A 22,032-nucleotide genomic window follows, 5' to 3' on the forward strand; every position below is an offset into this window, starting at 1 on the left:
AGGGGCACCTCGCTGGCCTCTACTCGCCCCTCCCTTCCCAGCCACTCCTCGCCTACCCACCCGGGCTCCATAGGCCCCCTATAGGAAGCATGCTTGTTGGAGCTAAGCAGCCACCACGAGAAAGAGTTGGCAAAACAGCTGGCTCAGTCTAAATTGGATCTGAGAAGGAGGCTCAGCAGAAGCACCTCACTGAGGACTACAAGCATAGGCTTTCCAAGCAAAGGGAAGACCTGCAGGAGTGCAAGGCCAGGTACAGGCGCTTGGAGGCTCAGCGGGCTGAGATAGTCAACCAGTTCCAGGCCATGATGCAGTCCCTCTGGAACGAGGCCCTCTGGCTCTTCACCACCAGCGGCCCCTTCCCCAAGCTTTTGCCCAAAGCCCCGCACTAGGAGGCTGAAGCAGACCCCAAGTCGGAATTTCTGCCCCCCTCCGACCCACACAAAGAGACCCCAAAGGGGGAGACTCTCTGCAGCAACCCAAATATTCATTGCACGTATCTGTTCCAGGGGCCGTAGTTTGAGGACCCCTGATTTAGTGCAATATTAAAAAATGTCAATAATTTTTCTGCGGACCACCAACATTTTCTCATGGACCACCAGTGGTCCAGAGACCACCAGTTGGTGACCACTGATTTAGACAGTCCCTTCACAGTAGCCACCAATTCTTCCTTCCTCTTAAGCCAGTCTGAGTCACAAGGAAAATGTCCCTGCTTGGATTCTCGATGTGTAGTTCCACCTGCATTGAAAAACAAAGATGATTAAACATTAAACATCAAACAATTAAAAGACAAATAAAATGTAGGGATTGAGTTTTTAATTCCATGCTGTCCCCACCATTGGGTAGTATGTCAGTGCAAGGTGTCTCATGCCGTTCTCTCGCTTATTGCAACATTACTCTCACCGCAAAAGGTGCCACAGATCCTGGGAAGGAACTGAGAATTGTTATTGTTTAGTTTGAGTATTCTTTTCATTTTGTAGTCTGATGATCAGCATGTGAATCTATAATAAAAATCATGGAGTAGTACCATATAACAGGGGTCTCCAACCTTGGCAACTTTAAGACTTGTGGACTTCAACTCCCAGAATCCCTCAGCCAGCAAAGCTGGCTGAGGAACTCTGGGAGTTGAAGTCCACAAGTCTTAAAGTTGCCAAGGTTGGAGACGCCTGCCATATAAAATAGTATTGTAAAAAAAAAAAGCAGTAAAATAGGAGGGGGCATTCCAGAAGAACACATTTTTTGGGTGGGGTAAAAATTAGCACAATGAATGAGAGTACAAGTAGTCCTCAACTTACAACAGATTATTTAGTGACTGTCCAAAGTTACATCAGTACTGATAAAAAAGTGACTTACGTCTGTTTTTCACACTTATGACTGCTGCAGCATCCCCATGGTCACGTGATCAACATTCAGATGCTTGGCAACTGATTCATATTTATGACCGTTGCTGTGTATTGGGGTCATGTGATCCCCTTTTGCGACCTTCTGACAAGCTAAGTCAATGGGAAAGCCAGATTCGCTTAACAACCGTGTTATCGACTGAATAACTGCGATGATTCACTTAACAACTGTAGCAAGAAAGGTTGTAAAATGGGACAAAATTAACTTAACAACTGTCTCGCTTAGCAACAGAAATTTTGGCTCAATTCTGGTTGTAAGTTGAGGACTATCTGCAGGACTATTAGAACATACATTTCTTTATCTGATCCTCATTACTATTGAAAAAAGAAGTATTGTAGTAAATACTAGATACGGTTTTGGCTGTGCGTATAAATAAGTCCTGTGAGTTCCATATTTTGGCGGTAATAGCCACAACCATCATTCTAGGCCTCAGAATTAGGATGCAAACTTCAGGCCATAAACCTAGAACAGAATTTCTAAGCAAATTTAATATTTTTTTACCTCTAGCTTTAAACATTAATCATTGATAGGAGTCACTGGTAATTAGAATGGTATGTCTGGGACACTCCTTCGTATCTTATGAGCTGGAATAGCAAATATGAAGAGAGGGATTGTTGCCCTTACATATTTCCTGCCAATTTCACTCAGGCAGTGTTAACATCCAACGCTTATCAGGATTTGTAAATGGAACAGTTAATCCCGGGAGATCAATAAAGTCAAGCTACAATTAGATACTGAAGATAAATCATATGCCAATCTCTTAATTCTGAATTCCTCTTGTCATAGTTAAATAGAGTTTCAATGACAACAACATCAACAAGACACTGATGATATAAATATACTTGCCTACCTGTGCATGCATTTCTGTATATAGGCATACCCATATTACCATACATTTTCTAGCTCAGTGAGGATACAATATCTAAATAGATCCATAGCAAATTGGTTCAGTCCTTTGATGAAGAAACATGCATCTAATTAAAAGAAAAGTCATCAACCTATTATTTTGTCAGCTGAAAATAAAAATTATTGGTAAAGAATCAGTGCCGTCTGACTGAGAAAAAGTAATATTGGTTCCAATGGCTAGATGCATTTCTTTGAAGAACCTTTGTTTGCTCTCATCTAAATAATCTCATGCCATTTTTTTTTCTTGCTTGTCTATGGAATATTTGTCTTGCTCTTAGTTGGGGGCAGGGGTGAAATTCAGCTGATTCTATCTGGCTCAGGCGAACTGGTGGTAGCGGCTGCAGGAGGCTTTGCCTGCCCGCATGGATGTCATGATGTTGCTTTTTTGTAACATTTAAAGCCTCTGCGCATGTGCAGAAGGCTTTGCACATGCGCAGATGACGGCACACGCACATTTGCAAACCAGTAGAGAAGGTAACTGAATTTCACCTCTAGTTGGGGGTAACTGGCAATAACAAAAATGTCCCTCTAAATTGACACTATGGGCATCAGCACTGCCCAGGGTTAAATATGGATCTTCAAAAGGAGTAATGCACTCATCATAAAATAATGGGATTCATTCTCTCACCAAAGACAATTTTTATTTTTTCCCAGTTTTAAATGTCCATTTGCCATACAAGCTATGCGAACCATATACAATTCCTTCCTGATAGCAATTTCATTTTGCAGAAATGGTTTTAAAAGGTTCACTGAACTGTTCAATGCCTCCCTTTCTCAACTTTTAAAATTGTTTAATCGTATTATTATTTGGTTCTGAATTTGAATACCACTTTTAAAAATAGCAGGATGATTTACAGAACAAATGTAAAAATAAAAAGAAAAAAAAAATAAGACTTCATAATCCATGAGTGTTTGACTCATGCAGAAGCAAACCTATCGTAAAGAGCTAAAAAGCGGGGTTAATGGGTGCATTTCAGCAATCAATTAAATTGAAGTTGCTCTTCCAAAGCCAGAAGAATCCATCACAATGGAAAAGGGCTGGCTTAGATAACTATTCTTCCCAGCATTGTCCGCTCACAGTATTGCAGGCAGGACCTTCTCCAAAAATGTTAATGTTTGCATTAGTATTTTAAGAGAAAGGGAAAAAAGCACAATTTTTGTATTTGTCCTCTTACATTTCAGTCATATATTCTGAAGTTCAGGTAATGTCAAATGCCAGGGAAAATCAGGAGATTCAGGCAATTCAAATGAGTATAAAAACGTATTGCAAGCTTAAGGTCTCTACAAGAATCCAACCAACTAGCAGTCAAGGAAATGAGCAGGAGATAAGAGAAGCATTCAAGGTGGGCTGGACTTAGATTTTTTTGAGGGTGCGCAAAGACTTTTGATTTATAACACATTTGACTCCTCCCTCAGGCTCAGCCTGATCACCTCCTACAAGTAAGCATTTATTTATTATTACTTATAGATTACTGCTGACTATGCATAGATAGGATTGAACTATATGAGAAGTAGCGCAGGTTTTATTAAACATTTACAGATATTTTACAGGTTTTATTAATATTTTACAGGTGAGTAATATGGTAGCCTAGACTTGAAGATGCTCACCTCCCACTTGGAAGGTTGAGAGTTCAATTCTAAGCAGTGGCCAATGTTTCTCTATTGGGGTGCAAAGAAAATATCTGCTGCAAACTCTGCGTAGGTATCAGGAAGGGCATCCGGCCAGTAAATGTTCAGTCATACTGACTTGACCGCAAATTAAGCAATTATAGGGTCATTTAAAAAATTAAATATTTTACAGATGATCTACGCAAAAGCCCTAGAAATATTCCAGCTATTTTTTCTTCTTTTTTATATCTATAAATTCATCTAGAGTACTAATTTTATCAAATTGCAAATAATTCCTTTTATTGTAAAATTATTCACGTTTTTTCTCCTTTCCATGCTGCTCTAAATGAGCATTTTATATTATTTTTATTCTCTCCTCCAACAGGTGTTCAGGCTAGACAAAATATGATTATTATTTTTTTTAGTTTTCAGAACATAGAGAACTCAGTATCTTCTTTTTCTGAAACCTAAAGCACACATAAAAATCCTTATGAGATAAAACAATTATATTAATATAAAAGATTTGTATTAATATAAAAGATTTGTATTAATTGACTATATTACTGCTGTAACAAATATAAGTATTTATATAGTTTATATAAATACTAAAGCCATTAGTTACCAATTTCATATTTCACATGGAATTCCTTGTACTGTGAAATTTCCTTAATTATTACAAAAAACAAATTATTAGTTTTATTGGTTGGGAGCTATATCATAGAGCCAACTAAAATAATGGGAGTTTGATCTGTATCCAGTAATTAACAATGTAATCATAATTTTAATAGTGCCTTGGATATTACTGTGCCCATGTAATCCATCATTTATGCTAGTGTAAAGTCTATTTTTATTATTAAACTGCCTGATTTTAACTACATGGATATCAATATTTGTATTTCTTATTTCTTCCCACTGTTTCCTACAACAAATGTCGATGATGATGATGATGATGATGATGATGATGATGATGATGTTTGGTCTAGTGCAGGGCTATCAAACTCGTGACCCGCAGGCCAGATGTGTCACATGCTGGCTACACCAACACCCGGTTTAGCGAAGGGGAAAAAAGCCACTGTGACAACGTGAGTTTGACGCCCCTGGTCTAGTGGTTAAGGCATCAGGCAGAAAGTAGGAGATTGTGATTTCTAGTCCCACCTTAGCCATGGAAACTATCATCAGTCATCACCCAGTGTCAGTCATCAGTCTCAGTTTCAGTCTCTGTCTCAGTCCCACCCACCACAAAGAATTGTTTTGTGGAGAAAATAGGAGAAAGAAAGCATGCGAGATATGTTTGCTGCCTTGAGCTATTTGTAAAAATAATAAAGGCAGGATATAAATTAAATAAAGAAGATAGTTCAAATAATTAAAGAAGTTGACATTAATGTCCTTCAGAGAATTTTTCCAGCTGCTTGGTAGACATTTATTTATGTCCTTTCTTAGCAAGAAACCAATTAGATGGAGACAAATTATGGTAAGTTACTACTACTGGCTGCTACCTCAAAAGGCTCTTAATTAGTTTGTAACAACAGTGGGATAATATATCATCTTATATTATGCTATGTGTATGTTTAAATGTTAGATTTCATTTTAGAAGTATCAGAGAACACCCAAAATTGTCCTGAGTTAAAGGGAACAAAAAATGGTTTGCTTGTTTAAATGCTTGTAGCTATTTAAAGAGTCTACTAAATACTACAAGATGATAGGGACAAATTGATTGGCAAACAATTCAAGCACAATGCTTTGATGTGAGAAGCCATATCTACAAACATTAAACAAACAAATAAAATGTTCTTATCATTATAATGAAAAGTCATGTCTACACTGTCTTCAGAGGCATTCATTTCTTTACACATGATGTATTTCTCCCTTTTCACCTAATAGGTGTTATATTTGAGGTCATCCTCATTTCATTCTTGCTTCAGGATGAAAGCATTTTACTACTTTTTTTTTTTTTTTTTTTGGAGGGACATCAGCTCCCTCTCATCCCCATTCTGCTGCTGAGAACCACTTCAAGCGCCTTTCTTCCTTTTTGGAAGTGACATTTTTCTTCTGTTCCTGAATCAATACTTCCTGTGCAAACAATCCAGAACATCTCAAGTATAAGCCTAGGAATAATGCAGCCAAGGACAGGAACTTGCTCAGCTCCAATTGGCTCAGCACATTGGCCAGGGAAATGCCCTTCTGCATCTGGTAATTGGGCACAGTTACATCTTCATGTCCACGTCCATTGGTCTTTGCTGTGAGAGATAAAAATGATATTTGGGTTGATGTTTTTTATATCTACATTGAAACGAACCATTCCCAGGAGACTGATAGATTTGTCAGCCAGGATTCCTTCTATTTGATATGTACATATATTTTATGTGCATGTCTATTTCCTGGGAACAGTTCAAAGTAGGGAAAGCACACGACACATATACATATCCACAAAGGTGGAAAGGAGGATCAGAAATACAAAAGACCTTAACCTGACCAAAAGGATTAGTGGAACAAATTGACTTCAAGGGGGATAAGGAAAAGAAAGACTCAGAGGTCCGATAGTATTGAGAGTTTGGGGATTTTCTTCTTTGTTTTCCATACCAATTTTTCCACAGAAAAAGGGAGAAATGACGGAAGGGAGTTGTTATATAAGTATATCAAACTTCTCTTTCTTAGGAAGGAATGTGGCAATCTCCTTAGTAATTATTAGTCTTATGAAATGATTTCATAGATTAAGCTGTGTAGGAGTCATCAGATACCTGCAGATTACTTGAGAAGCTTGATTGTGCTGTCAGAGGAAGCATGGCAATTAATTAGAAGTAAATGGCTAAGAAGTTGAGTTTGTCAGCTGGAAGGCTGGCAGTTTGAGACCCAAGTACTGTGAGCGCCCACTTGCCTCAGCTCCTGCCAATCTAGCAGTTCAAAAGTATGTAAATGCAAATAGGGAAATAGATATCACTTTGGTGGGAAGGTAACAACGTTCTATGCCATATGTGGGATTCACTTACCTTTCCTACCGGTTTGCAAATGTGAGTGGGCATTCCTTTGCACATGCGCGCAGCCTTCTGTGCATGCGCAGTAGTCATGCATTTTGTCTGGGCGGGTGGGAGGAGCCTCCCACAGTTGTCGCTACTACTTCGCGCAATCCGGAAAGAACTTGCTGAATCCCACCACTGTTCTATGCACCTCAGTGTATAATCATTCTGGCCACATGAACATAGGAGCATCTTCAGATAACTCTGGCTCTTCAGGCATGAATCAAAGATGAACATCACCCTTCTAAAGTCAGACACAATTGGACATGGGAAAGCTTTATCTTTTTACCTTAAGGCTAAATAAAACTGCAATAAAAATTAAGATTTCAATTCCCAATCCTGCGGTGCCCACAAGTTCAGGTAAAGAATGGATGATTAGTTTTCCCAATAGGTAAGGGTGGCTGGAAAAGCAAAGGACAGCAGGGAACCTGTAATCATTGCTACAGTGATTACAACTCCCTATATCAGTTTGTGTGAGAGCAGTAACATTACCTAGTCTCATTTCTTGGGCAAAGCAGAGGCACATTGTGTGGAAGCAACTCAAGAATAGAAAGAAAGCACATTAATCTGGTCAGATGAAACACCTCTACAATAGGTTAAAAAGTCAACCTTAGGACTTTCTCTCATTAAAATCATACTAAAATGTCAACTTAGTTAGTTTTTTAAATTTATTGGTTTTAATGGGGTTTTTAGTATTTATATTGTTTTAATAATTTGGCTATTGAATAAGTTTTTTATGTGTTATTTTAAATTGTATTTATATGTTTGCTTTTAATTGCCTGTGAACCGCCCTGAGTCCCTAGGGAGATAGGGCGGTATATAAATCTGAAAAATAAATAAATAAATAAATAAATAAATAAACTAGGATTTTTATTTTAATTGAATATTTACTGAATTTTATATTATTGTTCTTGTTATTAAATTTATTTGTTGCTTATCTCTCTATGTGGGTACTCTAGGCAGCTCACAACCATAAAAAAAAGCAAAGAAATAAAAAGGAAGTTTAAACAAAGTGGAAGTAAAACAATAGAAGAACAAAATAAATCAGGAAAAAAGAAAACAAAGAAAATGCATCGATATGATTAGTAAAAAAGATGGGCATGTGAAGATCAGAGAGTAGGGTGAAGGTGCAGTCTTCTGTTAATCTAGCAGTCACCTCCAGAGTTGAACTGCCTTGTTGGGTCCCCAAACCAATTTGCAGAGCCAGGTCTTTAGACTCTTATGGAAGGATATCAATAAATCAGAATAGAACTGGAAGACACCGTGGAGGTAACAGTAACAGAGTTGGAAGGGACCTTAGAGGCCATCTAGTCTAACTTTTAGTCCAACCCCCTACTCAAGCAGGAGACCCTATACCATTTCAGACAAGTGGATGGCCAGTCTTTTCTTAAAAACCTCCAGTGATGAAGCATCTGCAACTTCTGAAGGCAAGCTGATCCACTGTTAGGAAGTTTCTCCTTAATTCCAGGTAGCTTCTCTGCTTGATTAGATTCCAACCATTGTTTCTTGTTTTGCCTTCTGGTGCTTTGGAAAATAAGTTGACCCCCCTTCTACTTTGTGGCAGCCCTTCAAATACTGGAATAGTGCTTTATGTCACTCCTAATCCTTCTTGTCTCTAGACTGACCATATCCAATTCCTGCAATCATTCTTTATATATATATATATATATGTATATGTATATGTATATGTATATGTACATATATATATATATATATATATGTAGATCTTTGGTTATTCGGGTTTTCTCCCGCGTAAAATTGGAAGTGTCTTGGCGACGTTTCGACGAAGTCTCATTCGTCATCTTCAGGCTTCAGCTTCGTGCTTCTGGGAGCAATGTGTGACTGCAGCTGTGTCTTCCTTTTTAACTGCTAGTGGGGGTTTGAACTGATTGGGTGGGAGCTTGGCTGTGCTCTGATTGGATGGGGGTTTTTTGGTGCTCTGATTGGCTGGGGGTGTGTCCTGTTTGGGTGGGGGCTTGGTTGTGCTCAGATTAGTCTGAGCTGCAGGGGGATTTGAGCTGGTGAGCTGCATAGCTGTTGTTTGGCTTCGTGTTCGTGGTCGTGCTACATCTTCATAGTGGGTGTCAGTCTGCTGCATGTATGGATTGGAGGGGTTTGAAATGGCTAATGTTGCAGCTGCGGTCTGGCTTCTGGTCCTTGGTCGTGCTTCATGATCAGTGTGGGTTTGGGTCTGCTTTCTGGGTGGATGTGTGGTGGTGACATCCTGTGTGGACCTCGTGAGTGTGGGTCTGGTGTCATTCCTCGTGTTAGGGACACGTTTGTCAATAAGGGCAGGTTTCCAAATGGCTGGTAGGCGGGAGGTATCATCTCGTTTGTTCATGCTGTGTGGGCGTTTTTCTATCTCGATGGCTTCTCTGATTATTCTGTTGTTAAAGTGTTCAGTTTTGGCGATAGTTCTGGTCTTTTTAAAGTCAATATCGTGTCCTGTGACTTTAAACTCAGCAACAAGATGCACCCGGCACTTTGGGACAAATCCAAACAACTTGCCGTCTGGAGAGCCGAAACACAGACCACCCTCAAGACAGACACGCACACCAACAAACTCCGAAGACTACAAGAACGCCAGAAACAAACCCCTCCACCCTCACAGCAACACATGAAACAAACAGTGCATAACATCTCAGATAGGATCCTCACCAAAGCTGAAACCGATGTCCTTTCCAAAGGATTCAACTTTGCAGTCACTCCCAAACACATCCCCACTGAGACCATTATATGCGGAGTTGAAACCAGCCTGACCAAAATCAACCCCGATGACGCTAACAAAATCAGACTCGAAATCACCAACATCCTCTGCAGCAGCAAGCCACCCAAAAGCAACTTACCCAAAGAGGAACAGACAGCACTACTTAACCTGAAAAAAGATACCAGCATAATAATCCTACCAGCAGACAAGGGCAACGCCACGGTGGTTATGAACACATCTGACTACCAAACCAAATTAACCAACCTACTCCAAGACCCTGCATACAAGCCCCTAAAACAGACCCCACCACCTACCTAGAAAAACCACTAGATCCAAAATAAAAGCCTCCCCATCAGCGAAGAAATCCAACAAAGAATCATTCCCAGAGAAATCATCCAGATGCCCTAAGCTCTCGGCCTCCCAAGATACACAAAGAAGGAACCCCACTCAGACCCATAGTCAGCTCCATAGGCTCACCTCTACAAAACCTAGCCAAATTTCTCGCCAAACAACTACAGCCCTATGCAGAATCCATCGCCTCACACGTAAAAACTCATTCCAGTTCATAGAGATCATAAAGAAACAAAACTTACAGCCCAGCGACCTACTCGTGAGCTTTGATGTCATATCCTCTTCACCCAAGTGCCAATCAAAGAAGCCTTGACAGCTATCCAAAACAAATATAACCCCCCCAAGCACATACTAGATCTGACCAACCACTGCCTATCCAACACATACTTCATCTATAACGGACAAAAATACAAACAAATAGAAGGCGCACCCATGGGATCACCCTCTCACCTGTCATTGCCAACCTCTACATGGAACACTTTGAAACCCAAGCACTAGAAAAATCTGATCACAAACCCAAACTCTGGCTCAGATACGTAGACGACACCTTCATAATCTGGCCACACGGGAAAGAAAAACTTGAAAACTTCCTCACACACCTCAATAGCCTACACCCCAAAATACAGTTCACCATGGAAACAGAAGTTAACAACCAACTTCCTTCCTAGATGTCTTAGTCTACAAGAAACCCAATGGCTCCCTAGGACACACCATCTACCAGAAGAAAACACACACAAACCGCTATCTGCATGCACTCTCACACCACCACCCAGCACAGATCAACTCCGTAGCCAAGACACTCATCTCTAGAACAAAATGCTTAGCTGACGAACAACACCTAAAACCGAACTACACACTCTCACAAACGTACTAACATCCAATGGATTCCAGAGAAATAAGATTACCAAACTAATCCAAAAGAACCCCCACTAAAACCCAAGACAGAGAGCAAGAAAATGGCACAGCCCTACTCCCATATATAAAAGGCACCACAGACAGAATCAGCAAGATCCTCCACCAACATAACAACAAGACAGCATTCTGCACAAACCAAAAATATCCACCATCCTAAGAAACCCCAAAGACAAAATTGAGTTAGAAAATCAAGGAGTATATGAAATCCCATGCACCGCCTGCCCCACCACATACATTGGACAAACCAACAGAAGAATAAGTGCACGCATTGAAGAACACAAGAACTCATTCAAAAAAGAGGAACCAACTTCTTCCCTGGTCCAACACTTTAAAGTCACAGGACACGATATTGACTTTAAAAGACCAGAACTATCGCCAAAACTGAACACTTTAACAACAGAATAATCAGAGAAGCCATCGAGATAGAAAACGCCCACACAGCATGAACAAACGAGATGATACCTCCGCCTACCAGCCATTTGGAAACCTGCCCTTATTGACAAACGTGTCCCTAACACGAGGAATGACACCAGACCCACACTCACGAGGTCCACACAGGATGTCACCACCACACATCCACCCAGAAAGCACACCCAAACCCACACTGATCAGGAAGCACGACCAAGGACCAGAAGCCAGACCGCAGCTGCAACATTAGCCACTTCAAACCCCTCCAATCCATACATGCAGCAGACTGACACCCACTACGAAGATGTAGCACGACCACGAACACGAAGCCAAACAGCAGCAGTGCAGCTCACCAGCTCAAATCCCCCTGCAGCACAGATTAGACTGAGCACAACCAAGCCCCCACCAACACAGGACACACCCCCAGCCAATCAGAGCACAGAAAAAACCCCAGCCAATCAGAGCACAGCCAAGCTCCCACCCAATCAGTTCAAACCCCCACTAGCAGTTAAAAGGAAGAAATAGCTGCGATCACACATTGCTCCCAGAAGCACGAAGCTGAAGCCTGAAGATGACGAATGAGACTTCGTCGAAACGTCGCCAAGACACTTCCAATTTTACACGGGAGAAAACCCGAACAACCAAAGACCTATATATATGTATGTATATATATATTGCCTCCAGGCCTTTAATTATCTTACTTGCTCTTCTTTGCACTTTTCGCAAAGTCTCAACATTTTGGGGCAGATCTTAGTTTAGAGGGTAAGTTATTCCAAAAGTCAGGCATTGTGGCAGAGAAGGTTCTTCTTCTGGATGCCAAAAGGTGGAGTTTTTTTGACAGACGGGATCTGCTGTAGGCCCCCTCTGTCACCCCAAGTAGCATATGCTAGTCTTAACAGGATAATATGGTTTCTCTGGTAGGCCAGACCAGAGAATAATCTGGTAGGTCAGACCAGAGAATAATATAGATCAATAATCTATATCAATAAACCAAGAAAGCCTTACTTCATGCTGGTCATATTTTTATTGATTCTTTCAGTCAAAATGAAACTTCAGAGGACACTTCATGGAAATAACCCAGTACTTTTACTTGTTGTTTTCCCTTAAGTTTCTTTTTGTTTGTGGGACAATATTGTCAGGCTCAGGTCCCAGAAAGTGTGTTATAATGAACAAAGAATTATCTAAATCTTCTCAGTCTCTGGGAACTTCCTGGAGTCTCGTCAATTTCTATCTATATTTCTGGGAACTTCAGATTGGTGCTAATGCTAAGCCACTGTATTCTATAAAACACAATGAAACTTTGCTACCAAAATTATTCACAAAGTGACTATGATTAAAGGATAATGAAAAGAAGCAGCAAATTGGCAACAACTCAGATTTTCTCTTTTTGGGGTCATCCAAGAAAGTTATCCATCAGCATTAGCTTTCTGCATTCAAGCCACAGATGAATCAATTGTTTTATGAATAGCTTCCAGCTCTTTTTCTGGTTTCAACATGATGAAATGTTTGGAGAAATTAGATCTTCATCAAAAACTGCAGGAAACATTCTAGCTTTCCCTTCTAAATCTAATGTGGTCTCAGATATTTTTGGCAAATATGGGGTGATTTTGTGAACTCTTTCAGGTGAATCTCATAATTTATATCTACAGCTTAAAAATGTTCAATTTTAATATTTTTGCAAGTTTCCCCATAACAATAATTCCAATAAAAGACTGGATTGTAATTTTGCTAATATTAAAAGTATATCTACCAGAGATGTCAAATGTGTAGGGTTTTTGGTTTTTTTTAAAAAAAATAACAACCAATGGAGATTCCAAATTGCTATTTTCCAAGTTTGATTTCTGGAAGAAAGTATGTGGTGAAATAATACTCAAGATATCTGTGTAGAATGTACTGTGGTCTAGTGAGCTACTTTTTTTTAAAAGTTCTATATTTTCTGCAAAAGTTTATTTCACACAGCTAGAATCAACCTGTATGATCTGTTGAAAAGAAGTGACTTGTTTTACTTCCCAAATCACTGAATAATTCCTAATTAGATTAGACCTGTAAACAGAACATTGAAACTTCCATCTAACTTTCTAACTAGGCATGCATTGTAAATACCCATTGTAAATACGAGAGGTCGAACGACTAGCCTTGTGGTGCAACCAAAACAATCTGGAACTGAACACACACAAAACCGTAGAAATGGTGGTAGACTTTAGGAAAAACTCTTCCATACTTCCACCTCTCACAATACTTGACAACACAGTATCAACAGTAGAAACCTTCAAATTTCTGGGTTCTATCATATCTCAAGATCTCAAATGGACAGCTAACATCAAAAACATCATTAAAAAAGGACAACAAAGAATGTTCTTTCTGCGCCAACTGAGTAAGCTCAAACTGCCCAAGGAGCTGCTGATCCAATTCTACAGAGGAATTATTGAGTCTGTCATTTGCACCTCTATAACTGTCTGGTTCGGTTCTGCAACCCAACAAGAAAAACACAGACTTCAGAGGATAATTAGAACTGCAGAAAAAATAATTGCTACCAACTTGCCTTCCATTGAGGACCTGTATACTGCACGAATCAAGAAGAGGGCCGTGAAAATATTTGCAGATCCCTCGCATCCTGGACATAAACTGTTTCAACTCCTACCCTCAAAACGACGCTATAGAGCACTGCACACCAGAACAACTAGACACAAGAACAGTTTTTTCCCGAAGGCCATCACTCTGCTAAACAAATAATTCCCTCAACACTGTCAGACTATTTACTGAATCTGCACTACTATTAATCGTTTCATAGTTCCCATCACCAATCTCTTTCCACTTATGACTGTATGACTATAACTTGTTGCTGGCAATCCTTATGATTTATATTGATATATTGATCATCAATTGTGTTGTAAATGTTGTACCTTGATGAACGTATCTTTTCTTTTATGTACACTGAGAGCATATGCACCAAGACAAATTCCTTGTGTGTCCAATCACACTTGGCCAATAAAAATTCTATTCTATTCTATTCTACCCAGTCTTCATTCTCTTCTTGACACAGCTTAATTGGTGGGGTCATTGGTATTCCCTGAACTTGGTTGTTTTCTTGCAGACATTTCATTACCCAACTATTGAATTGTCGTTCAGTGGTCATTTGGAACGGTGACCAATTTCTTTATTAAGAAGGTTGAGTACAAAACTTCCATCTATGAGCAAGTTTATACCTTCACTGTGAGTTCTAGTCCTGCTTGAGGCATGAAAGTCACATGGATGACTTTGGCCCAGTCACTCTGTCTCAGCCCACAGGGTTGTTATTGTGTGGGAAAATAGGAAGAGGAAGGAATATTGGATATGTTTGCCACCTTGAGTTATTTATAAGAATAAGAAAGGTAAGTTTAAAAAAATAAAATCTAAAAAAAGACAAAGAAAGGGGAAAATATACTGGATATTAAATATTGATGTCTTTGTCAGCAGCACTATTATGGAAATGCTATCCAGCAGGCTTATTATTCACTTTATTCATTCTAAATTATTCTGTTGTAAACTTAAAACAGACATCGAACTTGGGGGGAAAATGCTATTTCTCCCTTGTATGTATTCCAAATGAAAAAGGATAGCATTTCAGTTAGAATATAGTTATAATTGAACTATTTCTCATCCCTCAGTGATTGCAATTCTCTTCTTGATCTTCTAGGTTTCAGACTAGATTCCTTAAATTGTACCCAGATTGTCTTCCCTACTGTGTTAACTGGTAGATGATATTTACAGCAGTGCTGGTGCAGCACAACCAAAGATACAAAGAAAAAGCAGCAACAAAAGAAGGCACTGTTGAAAATTCCTTCCATAGCCAGATCTTGCATCCAAGATCTAACAGTCTTGTATTAAAGATTTATTACTGATCTGAAGGTATATTGTAAGGTGTATTATGCATTCTGTATTGTGTTCAGAAACCAGAAAGGTTTCTGAAACCACAACAGGAATATGAACTGAAAGCTTAAGCTCTCAGGGGTAGAAGGCTAGAGATCAAGAAGAGGCTGGCCAGAAATGGATCGGATGGTTGGGGTTGCCCAAAATAAAATAAGAATCCCGAAGACCTTGGCCTGTTGTGTATAGAAGGAATAATGAGAACTAAAGTGAGAGTAGAACCTGTTAAAACCTTGTTGCTTCTATTTTTTTCTCAGAAGACTCTTTCCTGCACTAACATCTTCTGGAGTTTAAGCTTTGTTAGGATAGAGCAGGAGTCCCAAACCAGTTGTGGGTTTCAATTTAATTTGCTACCCATTCGCTCATGAGTGTGTGCACACTCACGCTCGTGCACGTCACTTCTGTGCATGCACAGAGACATCCGGGCGGCTGGGTGGAGCATCCCACCACTGCCGCTACTGGTTCACCCGAGCCAGGGCGATCTGGTACCCACCACTGTCCCCATCCCCTGGTCCTTGGCCACTGCAGCCCGTTCAGAACTGGGCTGCGGAAGTGGGGGCATGCACATGTGTGCATGTGAAAGCGCATTTGTGAAAGCGGTGTGCATGAACTAATATTCAAATACAAGAAAGGATGGAATCAAAAAAGTACAGATTCATGTCAATGTTCCATGTTAATGGGCAAGCTACTATAACAAATGTAGTGTAACTGGAAGCAGTTTGAAAGTAATACTGCTATTGCCAGAACCCAGGTTAGGTTTGTCAGTTTTATTCAAAAAGTCCACAAACAGTTTCCAATGAGCAATAAACATAGATTATTTGGGTGTTGATTGCTGTTGAAGAGGTGTTTTTGCAAATCAACACCCAGATAAACAGAGATAAACTGAGATTAATACCAAGATTAAAGTTAGACCAATAAGCAGTAAACAATATCTCAGTCAAGGGATTATCAATACAAACAATCAAACAATAAACAACACTAACACTAGCAAAGCAAGCCATTAGTATATAAACAGAGAATAAACTCTGCTTACTCCTAGCACTGATGATGTTACCCAGTTGGGTAATAAAATGTCTGTGAGAAAAGAAAAAAAAAACCCAAAGTTAGAGTGTACCAAGAAGTAAGGTTTCTATGGAACTGCATAATCATCATCATCATCATTATCATGCTAACCTTGTTCCTGTCTGATGTCTCTTTATGAATTATGAAGATAATTCAGTATAACATCTAGTATACACACATCTAGTCATCTTTAAGAAGCCATGATGGCATAGTGTACTTTATGTGATCATGTCATTCTTCCTCTCTTGCTTTCCTCAGCAGGGATACACAGTGGATGGAAGTAATAATGCTCATAGCTAGTCAAGTTTGGTGAGAAATTTTTATCACTCTGGGCAGTGGAAATAAACTAAGAGCCATTTTTTGCAAAGAGTGCTGAAAAACTGCCAAAAGGGAGAAGCAATTTCTGGCACTTTTAAAACTGTTGCTTTATTTGTATTTAACAAATACATAAAAGTAAAGCCAATCATACAAATATTGATATTAAAATTTATCATTTCTTCTATGACTAAAATATATAGCCCTTCTGAAAGTTTTCGTTTCTAATAAGACACGGCAACATGTTATAAAGCTGATCAATATGTGGTTATTAAATGAAAAAACATTGACACAGCTCACTTAAATACAAATATTCATGTCTTTCATTGAGTCCTTTTTGCGTGCACGCGCGCGTGAACACACACACACACACACACACACACACACACCACCAGAACCAATAGCTTTCTCTGATAGAGGTAGGAGGTTCCAATGACTCTGTATTTCTCCACACATTTGTGAGGAAGGCCTCTGATCATTTATAGTTTCTGTACATATCATTATTCAGGTAAACTAGATCTGGCTCAGCATAAACAAAGACACAAAATCCAATTCTTTCTGAGTCATATGCTTATTTGGATCTGGACAAAGGTGGGTACTCCCCTAAAGTTGGAAGGATCCTGAATTTTTTCTTTATCATGTTTTTGTGCTTTAATTCAGGGGTGTCAAACTCACTGCCCAAGGGCCAGATACATTACACGCTGACCACACCCATCCCCAGTTTAGCAAATGGGGAAAAAGTCATGATATGTCATGTGACATGACGATGTGAGTTTGACACCCCTGCTTTAACTGGTTACATAAGCAGGAAACACTTTATCTACTTTATTTTCTCATGTTATCTACAGAAGTAGATAAAGTATAGAAGTTGTTGTGTCTGTGCCCCCCGAGCCGGGCCCCCTGCCAGAAAGTGACTCGGAAAGTGAGGGAGAAGGGCCATCAGGACTTACCTCTGGAGCACCAGCTTCGCTGGCTCAGCTCCAGGAGCCAGAGGCAGGCCAGGTGGAGGAGATAACGGGGCCTCCGTACCCTGACTCTTCCCCCCCCCAGGCCACGCCTCCAGACCTGGCTGATGGCAATCAGGCCTGGCTAGATCCTAGGTTTCGTAGGCAGGAGAGACGGGAACAATAGAAGCATGGGTAGGGCAGGCCTAGGAAGTGCTGAATCACGGAGCCACACCCCACAGAGTATAAAAGCAGCCCTGGCTGCTCTTCTGTTCCGTAACGAGCAAAAATTGAGCTGAACTATGTGACTCGTAGAGAATTGAGCTGAACATTCAGCCTGGACTGCTGACTTCCTGGTTGCCTGGCAACCCCAAGATAAAGGGAGACTTTGGCAGGCAGCTGCAGATTCCCTGCCAGGACTGATAGCAGCCATGAACTCAATTACTGGCTCGTTTAGCCAGCTCGCGTGGCTGAGGCCAGGAGGGGACAGAATAGAAGTAGATAAAGTATAGAAGTTACTAAAATGACTGTGTCCACATCCTATAGCAACAAGTATTGCAGGCAAACTCTGCCCACAGCCTAGAGTTCAATTCTGACAGGGCTCAAGTTTGACTCAGCCTTCCATCCTTCTGAGGTCAGCAAAACAAGGAACCAGATTTTGGAGGGCAATATGTGTTCTGACCTAGCTCCCCAAACACGACAAACCATCTGACCTGGACTCAAAAGATTCCTTTATTAGGAGTGCCGGCAGCCCCGGCAAAAAGTTTACTTTGCAGGCTAACAAGTCCAGCCAGCCAGAAGATGAATAGTTGTCTATCACATCTATTCATCTCTGCCCCCTGCCTTTTATCCCCAGAGCTAGGGTGGGGCCTTGTTAGTAGCGGTGGCTCTTCCTTCCCCAGGATCAGCTCACAGCTTTCCACTGCTCTCCCCTTCTCTGCCTTCTGTGTAGCTGCGTGTCAGGCACTGGACCCAGCTGTTCCTCTCCTTCTTCATCAACCACCTCCAGACCTGCGGCTGTTGAGTCTCCATCTGAGGGCTGATAGATGGCCTAGGCTTCTCCTCTTTCTCTCTCTCTCTGCCAGCTCCATTCCCTGTTCTCCCTTGGAGCTTCCAGGTTGCCCTGATGCTGACCCGGACTCCCAGGGGCTGGCAACTGATAGCTGCTGGAGGGGCTGGCAGCTGACAAGGCACAACAATATGCAAATAAAAATTCTACATTATAAACTGCCCAAGAATGCTATAAAATGCTATGAGGTGGTATATAAGCCTAAATGCTATTGCAAAGCTACTGAACAAGCTTTATTTAAAGAAATTTTGTGGTTTCCCTATCATCCTTGCCCAATCTAGAGACATGTTTATTTATTTCATCTTCTTTGTTAAACTTTCTTTCAGCCATTTCAATATAAGGAACTTGATCATCGTAATACTGATCATCAATATATAGAACTATACTGTACAGTTGTCTTTTCATTTTTCCAAAATAAGAAACATTGGCAGTAGGCAGATTATCACAAAGCTTCAAAGTACATATCACATATAGTGAGGAAGAGTAGTTGCTGTTATAAAAATCTCTTGAACATATAGTACATCCCATGGTGCTTAGCCATACCGAGCCATGGTGGTGCAGTGGTTAGAATGCAGTATTGCAGGCTAATTCTACCCACTGCCAGCAGTTCAATTCTCACTGGCTCAAAGTTGAATCAGCTTTCCATCCTTCCAAGGTCGGTAAAATGAGGATCCAGATTGTTGGGGGCAATATGCTGACTCTGTAAATTATTTAGAGAGGGCTGTAAAGCACTGTGAAGCGGTATAGAAGTTTAAGAGCTGTTGCTATTGCTATCCTGGAAGTGGGCAGTCCTGCCCCAAAAAGGGGGGGAAAGCATTTGCCTATTCTCCCTTACTCCTGCAGCTACTTTTTTTTTTTTAATTTACATTTATATCCCGCCCTTTTCCGAAGACTCAGGGCGGCTTACAGTGTATAAGGCAATAGTCTCATTCTATTTGTATATTTACAAAGTCAACATTGCCCCCCCCCCAACAATCTGGGTCCTCATTTTACCTACCTTATAAAGGATGGAAGGCTGAGTCAACCTTGGGCCGGGCTTGAACCTGCAGTAATTGCAGGCTATTGTGTTCTAATAACAGGCTCCTAACAGCCTGAGCTATCCACGGCTTGAATCCCACCCTCCACCAAATTTGCCTAGAATATTGGGAAACAGTGAAAGACTGTACCTAAACCACAAATGGACTTCCATTTTCCACTGGTCTATCACTAGGACACTGTACCAGCTCTACCTGAGCTATAGCAATCCAGATGACAATTACATAGCAGCAAAGGAATCAAGAAAAAATCCAGGGGCTGACCAGGATTTTGCAGGCCAAATAAAGCAACTGTGGCTATTAGGGTCCTTTCATAGAAGTCTATTTAAAATCAGAAGTCTGAATAATTTATCTCTTTTAAGACTATTTGTTGTGTTTATTGTTTATACTTTATAATTATCACAAATATCGATATCTTTCTGGGGGGAAAACGCATGGGGTGTTCAACCAAAGAGGAAAGCACTGTATCTCTGTGTGCTTCCTAAATGTTTCTTTGAATGCCTCCTAAATGAATAATTAAAACATGAAGTCTATAGTATATACAGTCTGATTCCTAACAGTTTGTTTTTGTTCCAGAAGTAACTCTGAATTCATTGCTTCTTGCCATTCCTTACTGGGAAAGTTATTTGCATATACGGTATTTCTGGACTCTTTAAAATTAGGGAAACAAATAGAAATCAGTGGTAGAGGAATTGAAACATGAGGGCTGCATGTATCCCCAGAGCTCCTCCAAAAGTTGCCATCAAAATTCTCATTTTTTAATGAGACAGAGAGGACAAATTAAAACAGAAATAAAGGCTAATCTTACTCAATTTGTTCAAATTAAACATATTCCAAAGATATGCATTTGGAAAAGGCATTGATAATTGAAATAGGAGCTGCAAACCTGCAAAAATAACATGAGGTTTAATGTTCACAGGCATGCAAATGAATTATTCAGATCTAGTTGCTTTGTTAGAAATTTTTCTTGATAAAATAGCCTGAAAATTTCTGTTAAATAAAATTTCTGTTAAAATACATACACATATACATATATACACATACACATATACACATCCTAATTCAGTCTTGGAATCTTGACCAAGTCTTGACTTGATAAGCTTTATCTAGCTTGATTCTATTTCGGTGGCTGTGCATGTGAGGCCTTTTGATTCCCTGCAACTCTCTGCAAGTGTCTTGTATTATTTCTGATTGTTTCTCTGTTGACCTTTAAATATACTGTAGGATTGGATTGTCTGACCACTATTCTTACAAAATCTTTGGTTCTGGCTCCTCTCTTTTGGTAATTTAGGTCACAAATATGCTGAATGCAGTTCTATAGACTCTGCACTCCATGACAATTACCCAATTGCAATTTGTAGGCTATTTTTGTTTTTGAATATTGTTCATCAACTTTGCTGCATCAGTCCAGGGGGAAGCAAAATTATTTCAAAAGCTACTTCCCCGATGAAATGTAAAAATTAAAACAATTAATCACAGAAGATTTTATAAGATCAGCTTATTGGTACAATTGCAAGATACACGGAAGAATGGCAAGTGTGTACTTATGACCCCTAAATTCATAGATATTCATTCCAATTCTCCTTTGGGCATTGATTTACCCACCAGTGGTGTCTTGTTGTTTTTTAATTGGGAAAGTTCATTCTTTTGACAAAAGGCAAAAGTTGCTGCAAAGGTTTTAAGATTTAGAATTAACCATGGCTAACAAACAGATACACTTGCAAATTCTCTGCATTTATGGTGCCTAAGTGGTCCCTTTTCTTACACAAGACTGCATCCCCATGTTGAGCTTCTTCCAAATCAATTTAACTCCTGATGTTTTCTTATCTACAATATGGATGTTAGTAAAATATTTATGAGAGGTTTGTTTATCTTTCTGCCTTTAAGTAGAAAGCCATGCAAAAACAGAAGAATATATTAGTGAATGATTTGAAGCAATTAGAATCAAGACTTAAAGTTAACACAATCTTGCCTTTAGAAGAAAAGATAAAAGCAATACAGAATGAATTTTATCCATTCTAAAATTGATCAATTAAAATTAAAAAGTGGCATATTTTATGTAACATTTTTAAATAGTAGTAAGTCAGAGAATTGCTGGTTTATCAATCGCATAAAGAACAGAATAAAAAACCCTATCACTTTTATTTGAGATGGAACCAAGCAAGGAAAAGGAGAAATGTAAAAATATATAGTATTCCATGTTATATAGTAAACTGACAACTGATCCAGAAAAAACTAGTCTACTTGATTAACTTAAAAAGTTGTTTGAATATGCTCAGAAAATTTACAGATTAACAAGTTCTTAATCAGTCTTAATTAAGTTCTATAACTGATGAGATGAAGATGAGACTGAAGAGGCAATTAAAAAACTGAAATTGAAAAACTTCCAGGATCT

Source organism: Ahaetulla prasina, chromosome 1, assembly GCF_028640845.1.
Source record: "Ahaetulla prasina isolate Xishuangbanna chromosome 1, ASM2864084v1, whole genome shotgun sequence".
NCBI classification, from domain to species: domain Eukaryota; kingdom Metazoa; phylum Chordata; class Lepidosauria; order Squamata; family Colubridae; genus Ahaetulla; species Ahaetulla prasina.